This window comes from Belonocnema kinseyi, chromosome 10, assembly GCF_010883055.1.
Source record: "Belonocnema kinseyi isolate 2016_QV_RU_SX_M_011 chromosome 10, B_treatae_v1, whole genome shotgun sequence".
NCBI classification, from domain to species: domain Eukaryota; kingdom Metazoa; phylum Arthropoda; class Insecta; order Hymenoptera; family Cynipidae; genus Belonocnema; species Belonocnema kinseyi.
The window spans coordinates 49,971,376-49,987,755 of record NC_046666.1 but is presented as its reverse complement, the minus strand read 5'-3'; the positions used below and the strand labels follow the sequence as shown (position 1 = coordinate 49,987,755).

At 27.3% G+C, this 16,380-nt stretch overlaps 1 long non-coding RNA gene across 3 annotated transcripts in view; it reads left to right on the top strand.

Moving 5' to 3' along the window:
* The window catches only part of LOC117182060, a 427,109-nt gene that overhangs the window by 226,882 nt on the left and 183,847 nt on the right, over nt 1-16,380 (top strand). The window contains exons 3-4 of one of the 3 annotated variants that reach the window (XR_004468258.1): nt 6,857-7,000; nt 7,300-7,593. This is a non-coding gene — a long non-coding RNA (uncharacterized LOC117182060). Of the gene's footprint in view, nt 1-6,856; nt 7,594-16,380 lie in introns of those variants that run through there. The other 2 variants (XR_004468259.1, XR_004468257.1) reach the window with 2 other exon arrangements.

Sequence of the window (16,380 nt, the reverse complement as noted above, 5' to 3'; positions counted from 1 at the left end):
GGATTTTATTTTAAAGTCCAGGAATTTACTTCTGATCGCCGTGAAAATCAAGTTTTCATTATTTTAATATTTTTTCTCAATTCAGAAAAGTGATTTCTACTCTATCTACAGTCGCAGAATTGTCAGATTATCTTATTTTAATCTACTTAAATCATAATTTATTATTTAATTTTTATTTATTTAGAAATTGAACTGGTTGTTTGAACTTTTATGTTAAAGAATCACCAGTTTGGTTTAAAATTGATCTTTTCTTGTTTAAAATTTAACAATTTGGATAAAGATTTGTCTTTCGTAATTAAAGATTCAGCTATTTCGTTGAAAATCCACATATTTTATTGAAATTTTTTTTTTTTTAGAAAATTATCTTTTTCACTGCAAGTTAATCTTCTTGTTTAAACTTTATTTTAATTAAAAATTCGTTTCTTGGGTTCAAATCTGAACTATTTTGATAGAAAAATTGTTTTTTCATTGGATGAAAAAGGATTTTTTGCCGAAAATTTAACTAGTTTCTTGAAAATGTTTTCCTTTTTGTTTGAAAATTATTGTTTAAAAAAAAATGAAAATGTAACTATTATTCCAGTAAAATATTCCATAATTTTAGATAAAAATGCAGCTCTTTGATTAAACATTCAATTTTTTAATAAACATTTAATAATTTAATTTTTAACTGCAAAATTATGTTGTTTAGTTTAAAAATCATAGTTTTTTGCAGAAATTAATTTTCTTGATTGAAAATTCATCTTTTTAGTGAAAAAATCAACTACTCTAGTTAAAGATTCACAATTTTAGGTAAAAATTCAACTGTCAGAATAAAAACTCAATTATTCCAATGAAAGGTTTACAATTTTAGTTGAAAATTCATCACTTTGAAAATTTAACTTTTTTTTTAAATTGGTTTTTTGTTGAAATTTAGTTGTTTTGTGGACAGTAATTTTTTTAATTGAAAATTTAACTTCAACCAATTAAATATTCCATAGTTTTATTTCAAAATCCTTTTGTTTTATCAAACATTAATTTTGTTAACTTAAATCTTAATTATTCAAGTTTTGGTTGACAATTTATCTTTATTATTAAAAATTAATGTTTTTATTTGAAAATGCAACTATTCTACTTGAAGATTCCTTGTTTTAGTTGAAAACTCTTATGTGTGGTTTAAAAATAATTTTTTAAACTAAAAATGTTACTATTACATTTTCGATAAAAAATTATTATGTTTTTAGTTCAAAATTCAAATATTTGGTTGAAATTTTTAAATCTCTTTTTTGGCGTATGATTAACGGCATGTTCTACGGAGACCACGTGACTAAACCAGTCCTCGGTTATCAAAATTTTTGTTGGTGTTCACAATGTCCAATAGCAATGTATGGCTCTCAAACTTATATAAAACTTATAACTTATAACTTACTTATAACTTATAGGAAATGAGACAATAAATTACGTTTGTATATTTAGTTCGACTAATAATTAAAAAAAAATTCGAGTAATAATTTAAAAAAAATATTCGAATAAAAAATAAATGTGTAAAATTATTTTCATTTTTTTCGTGCTCACTACGTCCAGAAGGATTGAGATATCATGTTTATAATGTGAAAGATTAAATAAAAAGCCGTATCTGCACACACGTAACCTGTCATTATTTTTGGAGCATTTTTAGCCATTTCTAGCAGAAAAAAAAAATTTTAATGGTCGATAAAGTAGAGGCAAAGTGCTACATCTCGATTGGTAATGTCCTATTTTATCAATTTGTAAATAAACTTTCATTGAAATTATAAACATATTGATGTTTGAAAACGTTCTTTAGTGCTTTTTATTTCATCTTTCTAGTTTTAAACACGATATCTCAATCCGTCTGGATGTAGTAAGAACAAAAAAAGAAAATAATTTTACACATTAATTTCTTACTCGTTTTTTTTTAAATTATTACTCAAACTAAATATAAAAACGTAATTTATTGTCTCATTTCTTATATTTAAAAGTTTGAGAGCGATATATCATTGCATTTGGATATTATTAAAATGATTTCTAAAAATTTACGAAATTTAAATTAGACCAAAATCCAAATTAAAAATCCCGTTTAACGTCCAATAATCAAATTGATGCAAAATCCTGTTAAACCAAACAAGAATTCAAAGACCAAATTTTGACCACAACGAATAAACGAAAACCAAAAATCCTACTGTAATCTGAAAAAAATTTATTATTATCATTATTTTATTTTTTTTCAGATTACAATAGGATTTTTGGTTTTCGTGTATTCGTTGTGGTCCAAATTTGGTCGTTGAACAAATCTTGTTTTGTTTAACAGGATTTTGCATCAAAATTATTTCTAGTGAGACCTGCTATAACTTTATTGTCATACTCATCGCTTTACGTATGTGATTTGTTCTTTTTACAACAATAAGAAAATGTTCAACACTTATTAGCATATAATGGCCTGAAATACGTTTTAACAATTTTCTTGAATTTATGAAAACTTTTAGAACAAATGAAAGAAAATAGGGGGATGAGACAACAAAAATATTAATTTTTTGGGCTAGCCTACTCTACGTCTTTTGAAGAATCTTTGTAGATATTTTCATAAACCCTAAAAGTCTAAATAATTATTATAACCTCTCTAAATTTCCCACATCCTTTGAGTGAAATTTTCTCGAAAAGATCATTTTAGCTGAAAAGGCAAAATGGTTTTCACTCTCGTAACTCTGGATGCCGCAGACCGCGGTCCAACCGGAATTGTTCGACCGGGGCTGCTGCATATCTGCGTCAGTCGTATAATGTTCGGCATAAAACGTCTCATATCCCACAGGGAATGCGGTGAGATATGTGGCGTTAATGTCGGCTTTTCACTTTGTATGCTACGCACTCTCGCATTTTTTATATTTTTATTATTTAAATTCTGTTTATCCATTTCGAGCCCTCTTATTGAATTGCATTCTCTCATTGCGATGAGGCCAATCAGGAGTAAAAACTTTCTTCGGACAAGGAAAAGGTCTTAAAAAAGTCGTAAAAAATGAGAAATCTGAAAAAAGATCAGGGGTAGTTTAAACGGGACGAAGAAATCCAGAGTCGCTTCGTCACGCGTGTCTTCGACCTCGTTAAGTAGGCAGTTTAAACGAGTTATTTCGACATTGAAGACACTCTGAGAAAGAGTTTACGAGCGAAACAACTTGTCAAGCTTTGTCAACTCCTCCCAGTGATCGAAAACTTGACATCGGGTTCAGCAAATTTTATAATCTAGGGATGCAATTTGATTTATTAGTGCAAACACATTTAGCGTTAAGAGAGCCTGGAAATAGCTTCTTGTTATTCCAGTTGGGCAATTTTTTCTCCATTTTTAAACAATAATGAATTTTTGGGAATCGACTTTTTGATGTTAAAATTTTCTTCTCTTACGTAAATACTTCATAGAAATCAAAAGTAAAAGTGCATTGAATTAAGGAGATATTGATGTAAATACGGACGATACAATATTTTCTTGATCCAAGAAAATGTTTCTTGTTTCAAGAAAATGTACTTGGATGAAGAAAAGAGTCCGTGCATCAATTTTGTAGTCTTTTTTTATGTATTTTATTTTATATTTATTTTATTTATGTACTTTTCTATGTAAAATAGGACGAGATTGTCCCATCCCTGACCCTACAAAATCTTACCAATATTTTAGAAGCAGTAAACAAGAATGCAAATAATATAAGCTCTGCTAATTAAATAAGCGTATAAAAATAATCAAATTGGTTAAAAAAATAGATTTGGTTGAAAATTTGTCCTTTTGGACTAAAAACTCAACTATTTCGTAAAAAATGCGACTGTTTTTGGTTTTGAAGTTTACAATTTTTTGTATAAGAATTCGACCACTTGGTTGAAAATTTAACTGCATTTGTTGAAAATTCTTCATTTTGGTTTTAAAATTAAACAATTTGATTGCATTTATATTTCCTGATGAACAAATTTTTTGTTGTGAGGGCTAAATGTTTGATTGAGAATTTCTCCTTTTAGTTTGAAAATTCATCTCCTTTGTAGAAAATTTATCTCTTCAGGTTAAAATTGCATCTTTCTAATTAAAAATTGAACTGATTCGGTTGAAAATTAAATTTGGCTCAAAACGCACATTTTCGGCTTGAAAATTTAACTGTTTTGTAGAAAATTTGTATTTTATGTTAGTATGTCATGTTAGTGGAAAATTTATTTCTTTGGTTGGAAATTTGAATCGTTTCACTAAAAGTTATTTTTGTTTGGTTGTAGAAAATGCATGTATTTTGTTAATAATTTATACTTTTTGGTAGAAAACTTACCCTCTGGGTTAGAAATTTAATTATTTGAACAAAAATTTCTTTACTTTGTTGAAAATTGATGTTTTTGGGTAGAAAATCATTTTTTTTATACAAAAATGTAACTGTTTGGATAAAAATTAATATGTTTAGGTTGAGGATTCAATCGTTTTGTTGACTATTAGTCTCTTTGGTAAAATCCAGCTGGTTTTGATTGAAAATAAAAAAATTTCCATAGATTGGAAATTTAACTCTTTGGTTGGAAACTGAACTGCTTTCTTAAATGTTTATTTTTTGTTTGAAGTTTCATCAATTTAATTGAAAATTCATCTCTTGGGTTTGAAATTGAACTACTTTGGTGAAAATTATTCTTTTTGAAACAAATAATTTTTCAACTTAAAATTTAATTATTTGTTTCAAAATTAAACTATTCGGTTGAAAATGGACCTTTTCGTTAGAAGTCGTACTTTCGGGTTGAAAATTTAAATGTCTTGTAGAAAGTTTGTCTTTTTGGTTTGAAAATTCAACAATTTGGTAGAAAATTTATCTTTTTTTTTTGAAAGTTAATTTTTTGATTAAAAATAATATTTTAATGAAAATTTAACTATTTAATTATCCGCTACATTGATCTTTTTTACTTTAAGAATTGAACTATTTGGTTGAAAAGTTATGTCATTTTTTTGAAAATTCGTTTTTACAGTGGAAACTTTATCATCTTGGTTATTTTTTTTTAATTATTTGCTTAAAAATTGATCGACTTACTTGGATGAAAATTCATTATTTAAACGGAAAATAAAATTATTTGTTTAAAAATCAAACTTCGTTTACTTAAAAATTAACTTTTTCGTCGAATTTTTTTATAGTAAATTCAACTATTTTGTATAACGTATCTATTTTTAGAAAATGTATTTTTTTATTGAAAAGTTGAACTATTCCATGATTGATTTAATGACCTTTTATCTTTTAAAAATTCAACTAATGGGTTGAAAATTGATGTAATTTGATAAAAATTCGTCTTTTAGTTGAAAATTAATCTTTTCGGCTGAAAATTAACCTTTTTGGATAACGATTAAATTGTTTGGTTAAAAATTGATGTATATTTTTAAATTGGTCCTCTTGGGAAGAAAATTAGTCTTTTTGAATGAAAATTTAACTATTCGATTAAAAATGTATTGTATTTTTTTGAAAATTCTTGATTTTTCGTAACAAATTATTCCTTTTAGTTTAAAAATTTAACGAATGTTTGCGTCAAAAATTAATTTTTTTAAACTGAAAATCGAATTATTTGGTTGAAAATGAAACTGCTTGGTTAAAAAAGAACCTTTTCGTTTAAAGTTCATATTTTTCGATTAAAAATTTAACTGTTTTGTAGAGAATTATACGGTTTTGTAGAATATTAATTTTTTTATACAAATTTTTAAAATTAAAATTAAACTATTCCATGATTGTATATATCGATCTTTTTAATTCATAAATTTAAATATTTGTTTGAAAAGTTATGTTGAACATTGTTGACATTTGTTGAAATTTGTCTTTTAAATAGAAAATTAATTTACTTATCAGAAAATTAATATTTTTTGATAAAATTAAAATTATTTGCTTAAAATTCGATTAAAAATGTATTATTTTGTTGAAAATCCTTTTTTTTTTCGAGGAAAAATAATCCTTTTGGTTAATTTTGTTTTGCAGAAAGCTACTCTTTTAGCTTGAAAAGTTAACATTTTTGATGAACTTTGTTCTTTATTGACTGAAAAATCTTTCTTGAAAAATTCAATTCCTGTTGAATTCATTTCTTTTGAACTATTTCTAATTGAACTATTTTTGTAAATGTATTTTTTTGTGAAATCCAACTGTTTTTTTTCGTATGAAAATCTTTTCTTGCTTGAAATATCAAGTCGAACATTTTTTGTTGATAACTGTATTCGGGAAAAATTACGTAGGCGGGTGGGGGGGGGGGGGTAGGGGGTAAAAACTCATTTATCGTTCATGTGCAAAAAAAATATTTTCACGCTTCAATGCTAATTCTTCTTTCGTGTAGTTTTCCACCAAAAATATGAACTTTTTTATTTATTTAATTTTGTACGGCCCAAAACTGTGCCTTAATTTGTCCGTTTGAACCTCTTCAAAAAGGCGACTATAAATACCAAAAAAACTGAGAAAGGTTAAATAAAGTAGGTAATAAAGATTAGGAAAAGTGCTCCTTGTTATAAAACCCCAGAGTTGGGCATAAAACTTGAAAGTCCACATTTCTCTTCGGTAAGGCTCTTTTACTGTTACTTTAGAATCACAAAGAGTTATTTTAGTGCTCACTGTTATGCCCCGATGTATTTTGAACTGAAATTCTTTTTCGTCACATCCTTTCGAATCTCGCAGTAAAACTTGACTTCTCTCCCAAAACCCTTTCCAGAAGCAGTTATTTACAGCGCAGTAAATAGAAAACTTTCACCAACCCTTCTGCAGAGAAGCTGGTCAAACGAAATACCGAACCCCAAGTCACTTTCCCCAACTTTCCAATTTTTTTTCGTGTTCTGAGATTTCCGGTTGTATGGATTTCTTGGAAAATTAACTAATAGAAATTAATTTTTTTGTTTCAGATTACTAAAGTGGTGCCGGGCCAATCGTTCCTACACATCCTGCACAGGTGAGTCAATGAAAGATTTGAAAATTATGAGGGAACGTCCATTAATTACGCAAGGATTTCTGTAACAAAAATTTACCCTCTCCCCTTCTTATATGAGGTTTCATGTATTTTTATTTAGTATTTTAGTATTATATAATTTATTTACGCTGTAAACGTGATTGAAAGGATTTCCACAGATTTTGAGACATTTTCAAAGATTTTTAGGTGTTACAAAAGTTGTATGGTACTTCTAACGATTCCAAATGATTACGAGAGATTTCACATTTTTTAGATGATTTTAAAAGATTTAAAGAGTTTGAAGAAATTACCTATTAGAATTTCAGACAGAATGTATATATTTTTCAAGAAATTGTACAAGATTATCAGGGATTTTAATAAATTTATTCATATTTTAAGAGATTTACGGGGTCTGCAGAGATACCGAAGAATTTTGAATGCTTTTTAAGGATATGAAGGAAGTATTTTAACGAATTTTAGAGGATATCAGAAGATTTAAATGGTATTTTGAACATTTCGAGCGATTTCCAGAATGCTTTTCAGAGAATTTTAGGAGATTTCAATTCGATTGACAGGATTTCATGTATATAAAAATTATATAATTAATTTAAATAAATAAAATAAATTAATTAAAGAATTTTATTTCCTTACAAAGTATTTTCGCGAATTTTAAAGGATATCACGAAATTTTAATAAAATTTCGATGATCTTAATAGGATTTCGATGTTTTGAAAAGATTTATAAAAATTTTATAATATTTCGAAAGGATTTTAGGGATTTCATGAAATTTTAAATGATTCCCAAGGTTTTTAAAGATCTTAATTAATTTTGAAGGTATTTCAAATATTTCATTGGGTCTCGTTAAATTAAAATTATTTGCAGGAATTGAAAGGATTTGAAACAATTTTTTTAGAGTTTTTCGATTTATGCGTATTTGAATTTTGCTCTATGCTTTAAAAAAAATCATTTTTTTCTGACTACCTCTTTAGATTTGACGTAATTGAAATATTTATCGCCTTCTTCCTTATTCTGATAGTATTGATCATATTCTTTCTAAATCCCCCGGAAAATGTCAAAAGTTTCAAAAATAACAAACTGGCGGTGCTTTTTTTAAAATTAAATGTAGATTTTTTCAAAAAGCCTCACTTATTTTTTCCCTATTTTTTCTTTAATTTTTACTTTTATAACGAAAACCTCTTGTGAGATCTTCATGGATAGGAGAATTTTTTTTCATAAAATTGAATTTTATAATTATTATAAATTGATAAGATGCCTTCCTTCTATTAGCAGAAACATTACAAAAATATTGGAAGGAATAAAAAATATGGGGGTTTCCAGAAAATATTTTTCCATGTATTCAAAATTTGAGTTTGAAACATATAAATTTAAATACTTGGTTAAAAAATAAAATTTTCATGTTAAAATTCAACTATTTTGTAGAAAATTCGTCTTTTTGGATTAAAAATTCGACTATTTTATATTATTTTTTAAATTAATTTAATAGATTTATTTTTTGAAATTATTTAGTTTAAAAGTAATTTTTGGCGAAATTCGTCTGTTTTGATAAAAAATTTGAACTGCTTCTTTTTTAAATCAATTTTTGTTGGTGAAGATTCAGAATCCTATTTGAAAATTGATCGCTTAGATTGAAAATTGAACTACTTTGATAAAAATTAGTTTTTTTAGTTTAAAATTAATATTTTTAACAGAGAATTTAACTTTTTTGTAGAAAATTAAAATTTTTGTAGAAAGTTCAAAGGTTTCGTAGAAAATTCGACTTTTTTTACTAGAAAATTGAACTTGGCCGATTGTAAGGGATTTCTACGGACTTTAAATGATTATAATGGATTTTAATGGGAGTTTGCAGATTTCTAGTGTTATCAAGTATTTTAAAATATTTGAAAAAATCTGAAAGAATTTTAAGCGATTTTCACATTTTTTATGGGATTTCAACAGTTTTTAAAATATTTCCACTAGCTCAATGAAAATTTAAGAAATTCAAACTAAATTAAAATGAAAATTAAAAATCCTACTTAAGGTCCAATTATCAAATTGATGCAAACTCCTGTTAAAAAAAAGAATCCAACCACCAAATTTGAACCACAAAGAGCAAACAAAAAAGCTACTATTGTAATCTGAAGAAATAAAATAATTTTCGGACAAAAATAAAAAATATGAAAGAAAAATGAGAAGGCAACCAAACGCATCTCTTTTTTTTTTAATTTTTCTTTCATCTTTTTTATTTTTGTCTGAAATTTATTTTGTTATTTTTTCAGATTACAATCGTAGCTTTTTTGTTTGTTCGTTGTGGTCCAAATTTGGTCGTTGGATTCTTGCTTTTTTACTAGGAGTTTGCATCAATTAGCTTAATGATTTCAAAGGAATAAAGATAAATAAAAAAATTCGAAATTTAAAATTATTTCACCTAATTTCAGGAATAACACAAAATTAAAAAAAAAATAACTAGAGTGACTAAGAATTGGTAAGAAATTCCGGATCACCTTCTCGGTCAAAAAGCCTTGCATAATTAATGGACACACCATAAATATAAAAACAATATTTATAGAATTTTTCAATAAAAATATACATCGTATCAAACTAAAATCATTGTGATTTGCACCTTTTCATGTAGATATTCGATTCGCGATAAGCCGGGAATGAAAGTGTTAAATTTGCCTAATTAACACAGTAGGGGTAAAAGGAAATAGCGATGAAGTTTCTTGCATTTGAACATTTCTTAACTTCGTAACAGATAGTGACATCCGGTTGAATTTAAATGCAATTCGAAAACCTCACGGTCACTCAGAAAGTATCTGAGGTTGGGGGGGGGGGGGGCAAATAGTTAGGGGCCTAAAAGCCTTGGATTACTCTGCAATTGGAAAAGAATACTTTTACGTGGAGATCATTTGTTGGACTGTAAAGTCACCGACTTACAGACCACGTCGAATAAAATAATAAACTAACTGCCTCGTGATCGTCCTCAAGTGTCGAATAATCAGATATTCTCCTCATCTTACTTTTCATTTTTTGTATCGTGTTTAAAAAATTTTTATTTACCAAGAATACAGAACTACTTTGAAAATAATTTCAGAGCATTTTTACTCGTATTTTTTTTTAATAATGAGGTTTTACGAGGATTTTATTCTGGATTCAATTGAATTTTTTTTAGTTTTTGACTCATTTAGAGTAGAAGTTCTTGGATTGACAATATAAATTTAAAATTTACTTGATTATTCTATATATAGTAAAAGGAAGATTTAAAGAACTTGTTATAATAACTTATTTTGTTTATTGACGCCTCATTTATTTTGAAAGCAAAACAATATTTGTGACGAGAAAAGTTTATTATAACATACGAAAAATAGTTATCTTGACAATATTTTTTCTAATTAAATGTTGTCTTACTATTGATTCTTATCAATTTATCAAAAATGTTTTGTTTTTTAATAATTCCTGGTTTATTTTTCCAGGGAAAGCATTCTGTATGACTCTAATGTTCCTAGTAAGAAAATAAGTGGCTAATCTTCAAATTCAGTTATTTCTTCTTTAAATTTTTTTTTGTACCAATTTTAGCCATAAAAAAATTTATTTCCAAAATTGGAAAAAGTAAAGTTGTAGAGGATGTTTTTTTCGACAAAAATAGATATGGTAACTATCTTAAGGAAATAGTTACCATTACAACAATTAATGAGTTCTAGTTAAGTACGGTAATAGAAATGAGTTCATTATTTATTACTAAAAAGTAACAAACTATAAAAAAATAAAAATTTTGATTTCCTTCAAACTATGGTAAATTGTAGCGCCAAACCCATACGCATGAAGCCACCATATTATTATTATATTGCTTGATTACCATTTTTCTATGAAATGTTAATACGTCAAAACCAAATCAAATAAAGTTTGTATCTGACGAATTTGAAAGGAAATTTAATAAGCTTTTCGATGGCGCTAACAACTTCTGAAAAATTAATGTCCTTTTTATAGCTTTTTGAAATTGAAAATTTAAATTCTGACTATCTCAGGATAGTGTTTTAAAATATCCCGAATTTAAATATTTAGTTGAAAAAAACTATAAAAAGAATATCTATTTTTTGGAAATGGTTACCGTAGACATAAAGCTTGTAAAATTTTCTTTCGAATCCATTAATCACAATATTTATTTGGTTTAATTTTTACGCAATGACATTTAATTGAAAAATGTACTACAGACAAAAGTGTACCGACAAAAATTTACCAAAGTTTGAAGAAAACCAAAAGAAAATTGTTTTGGAAGTGTGCTCACATGAAATGCAAATAATCCCCTTATGTTAAATTTTGAAGTCATTCAATATTAAGTTCGGGAATTTTTAACCGTTAAAATTTGGCACTTGTTTAATAAAGTAGAAAATCTTCCTTAAACTAAAACACAAACATGTTTATCATCCTCTTTAAGGAAACAAACCTAACAAATTTTTGCTTTAATCCTATCATGGCAGATGTATTTACCAAATTAAATTAAAGTATCATCATTCTCTATTTATTTTTATTTGTTTCAACAATAATAACACAATTATATCTTAAGCTTAAAGACAGACAAGTTTATCATCATCCTTTATAATTTAGGAAACAAGCATCACAAAATCTTGTTTCAATTCTATTATTGCAGATTTATTCCCCAAATTAAATTAAATCAACATTCTCTATTTATTTTTATTTGTTTCAACAATAATAAATCAATTAGTTCTTAAGCTAAAACACAAACAAGTTTATTAGCATCCTCCTTTAGTTCAGGTATCAAGAATAACAAAATTTTGTTTCAATCCTATCATTGCAGATATATTCCCCACAACAAATTAAAACAAATTCTTGCTTAAACTAAAACACAAGCATGTTTATCATCATTTAGAAAATAAGAGTGACAACGTTTTTTTTTTAAATCCTATCATGGTAGATTTATTTTCCAAACTAAAATAATGATTAAAAAATGTTTAATGTTTAGATCATTATCCTTTAGGAAACACAATCCTAACAGTTGTCCTTCAATCCTATCATTGCAGACATATTACTCAAGATAAACTAAATCATTATATTCTCTACATCTGTTATCAATTTAGTTTCAACAACAAGAAACCTGTTGTTTCTTTAATTAAAACACAAACTTGTTTATCGTCATCTTTTAGGAAACAAGGCAAAGTTCTTTTTTCAATCCTATAATTGTAAATATATTTCCCAGAATAAATCAAATCATTATATTCTGTTTATCTGACATGAATTTAGTTTTATTAATTTCAATGACAAGAAACCAATTCTTTCTTAAACTAAAACACAAACATGCCTACTATCATCTTTCAGAAAACAAGCCTAACCAATTCTTAGTTCAATCCTATCATTGCGAATATATTACCCAAAACAAATTAAATCATTATATTCTCTACGCACCTATCATCAATTTAATTTTATTAGCTTCAACAACAAGAAACCAATTCTTACTTAAAATAAAACATAAACTTGTTTATCATCATTTAGAAAACAAGTAAAGTTTTGTTTTAAAATCCTATCATCCCAGAATTTTCCCCAAACTAAAATGATTATATTTTCTATATCTATAATCAATTTATTTTTATTAGTTTCAACAATAAAAAAATCAATTATTTCTTCAACTAAAACACAAACATGTTTATCGTCATCCTGAAGGAAACAAGCCTAACAAAGTTTTTTTTAATCCTGTTATGCTGCAGATATATTCCCCAAAATAAAATAAATCATTATATTCTCTACATCTGTTATGAGTTTAGTTTTGGTTAGTTTCAACGACAAGAAACTAATTCTTTGTTAAACAAAAATATGAACATGTTTATCATCATCCTTTGGAAAACAAGCCAGCTATATTCACCAAACTAAATTAAGTCATCATATTCTATATATCTATAATCATTTTATTTTTAATTGTTTCAACAAGAGAATAATTCTTCCTAAAACTAAAACACAAACGCGTTTCTCATCATCTTTCAGAAAAGAAGCCTAACCAATTTTATGCCCAATCCTATCATTGCAGATATATTACCCAAAACAAATTGAATCATTATATTATCTTTATCTTTCATCAGTTTAGTGTTATTTCTCTTATTTAAAAAATTCTTTCTTTGAATAAAACACAAATATATTTAGGCTCGTCCTTTAGAAAACAAGTTTAACAAAGTTTTGTTTCAATTCCATCAGCTGCAGATATATTACCAAAGACAAATTAAATCATTATATTCTCATTATCTGTAATCACTTTAGTTTCATTATTTTCAGTAACAAGAAACCAATTTTTTCTTAAACTAAAACACAAACATGCTTATTATCATCTTTCAGAAAACAAGCCTAACCAATTTTCGGTTCAATCCTATGATTGCAGATATATTACCCATGACAAATTAAATCATTATATGCTCTTTATCTGTAATCAAGTTAATTTTATTACTTTCACTAACACGAAACCAATTCTCTCTTTAACTGAAACAACCTAAAACACTAACATATTTATCTTCAACCTTTTGGAAATCAATCTTTAATAAAGTTTCGTCAATATCCTACACCCAGGGAAAAGTCTTTTTAATTTAAGAAATTTCTTCTTTGAATAAAGAAATTATTTGTTTGATACTATTTCTTTGATATAAAATAATATTCTTGTGATTCACATACAGTACTGGACAAAATTTAATGAATAATTAATTCATTCTCATTATTTTGAATCCCCAAAAATCTATGTAAAAAACTTATAGTTTAAATACAGTCCAACCCTAAACAACCAAACGTTACTTTAATATAAAATTGATTCTGCTAAACGATTGGTTAGTCGAGTATTCAAATATTTTTCATAAATTACCATATAAAGACCTTCTATCTCATCAAAAACCTTGCGATATTTTAGGAAAAATGCGTAAGCAGACAAAAATGTGGAATCGTGTCAGTCTGATTCACAGAGAAGTGGTACTGATTATCATATAACAATAATTTAGTCGAGACATGGTCCCATAACAATTGCTTTTGCGGTTACCTATATACTTGAAAGCACTCTAGCTCCACTTATCTGCAATGCAGACAATCCCTACTTTATTTGAGAGATCCTAGATAGAATAAGAAAGTGAAAAAAACAAGTAGAGAGAGTGAGAAAAAGAAGAAATCCTGAGCCTTGAGGCTCGAGGTGCATTTCCTAGCTCGCAGCATCCCATGATGGCTGACGGGGAACCCCTCCCATTTAACTCTCACAAAAGCGACGGTCCTGAAGGACTCCCTGGGTAAACTCTAAGCTCCCTTTTGCACGTGGCAGCCATGTTTTCTGAGGGTTGGGCCACCAAAAAGAGACGGCGACTCATTGGTCACGAGAGAAGATTGCCTTTCTCTCTTTCTCTCTCTTTCTTTCCCTTAAAATCAATCTGTCTCTCTTTCCTCTCTCCTCAGCCTCCCACCTTTCACAAGAGCTCTCTCCTGTATCATGGCAAACTTGTTCAGTGCCATCTTCAGGAGCCAAGTCTCGCGATCGACCTTCTGTTGTCACGGATTTTTTTGCAGATTTTTGACAGATTTTTGAGGAATGTGATGCTGAGAGCTAATGAGATCAAAATTCGGATGTGGAGTTGGGAAATAAGATCAATTTGGGTAGAAGGTACGGTTGTTGATGTTTCAAAATTGAAGAGTGTACACTGAAAAATGTTTGGTCCAATCATCTTGTTATGGTAGAGTAAAATATGTTGCTAATTGAGCTTAGTGCAATAAGATGTTACTTTTTTTTTTTAGAAATCACTTGGTTTTCATTTGTTCTTCATGAAGTTATTGCAAAACAAGTGATTTACTCAATTTTACTGGTTGCTAAGTAAATTTTACAAAATTCGTTTAGTGATCTAACTATCACAGATTTCTTTCATTAGAATTAATAAAATACTGGATGATGAAATTAGCAACAGCGTATTTTACTAACAAGATGATTGGAGCAACCAAATTGTTTTGTTATAAGCAGTTGACCTTATCAGAAATTGTGTCATTTAACATTTAATTAATGAAACTGTTTCTTCAACATAATTTTTTTCATTCAACCAAAGTGTAAATTCCATTTTAAAAATGCTTCATCAGCAATTGAAAAAACGCCAACAAAAGTACCTTCTATAAATTTGAATTAGTTTAAACTTTTACTAACTCTAATCAGTGACTAATTCTATAGCTAGAATGCAGCCACTGATAAAAATTAGTAAATCATTTAACTGATTCAAATCACTTAGGCTGGACAATGCCTGGACCAAAGTCATCAATAAGGAACTTGTTCCATTGCAGGAAATTGTATGATCTATGACTATCTAATCACACTAAATTTAAATGGATCATACCGTCGCAGTCAATTAAAATAATATGGATAATCTTCAATATTGATTGGTCTAACTATATTTCTTCAGTATATAGTTCTCATTAATATGAACGGCATTTCTGCACTTATAAATTTACTGTTATTAAGCTATAAAACTTTATGTACTCTTCGGACTGTTCTTATAGCCAGTAGTAAGTATAGAAAATTGTTTTTTAAATTGAAAATCGCTTAAATAAGTTGACTAAACACTGGGTTCATCAATAACAATCATTTTCTGTACAAATTCTTACTGCTATCGCTTAATAAACTAATCCTTCATTTACAAGATTTAATGGTGTATGATTTCCCCAACATCTATTATAAACTGCTATATTCTGTAAACATGGTGTGAGATCTGCATACTTTTTCATTCTCTGAAGAATTGTTTTTTTTTGCATAATCACTATCCTCAAGATTTTTTATTTCAATACAGGCAGTTATGTTTACCGAAAAAATTCGGCTATTTTTATTGAAATTTCGGCACATATAATCCCTTTTCCAAGAAGAATGATAAAATCATGCATTTGTCTACAGCTTTAAATTAATTAGTAGATATAAGAGATTTTATAGGTGATTGTGAAAAAGGGGACCATTTTAGACAAGGAAATTTTCAAAAGTAACAATATTTCAAAAATGCAGAAATATATTTCTTTTTTTAATTAAGGGCCACTCAAAATGCAAAAAATCCTCTCATTTCATTACATGATAAGTTAATATGGTGCGTTATTATTACGGACGTTTTATAAAAAATATTAATAAAAAATAGTAATAATTATTAACTGTAATTTGTACTCGATAAATCCATTTTACCTATTCGGAAATCTTCAGGCTTTGGCCAAAAATTGGCCCCCCTTTGTAAGTTGAGACAGGTGCATGACAGGAAATATTGCGTGCTTTTTTATTTATAGTTGCTAAACAAAGTCTTCTAAAATTTTGAAACTTTAATAATTGTGCTTTTAATGTACGATATTTACTGAGATAATTTAAGAAAAAAATTCAAAAGAGATGCGTTAATTTGTAATTATAGTTTTTAAATAATTTTACACAGTTTGCAAGACAAAATAAATTAGACAATTTTTCTACAAGAATAAACAACAAAATGGTTATTAATATATTTT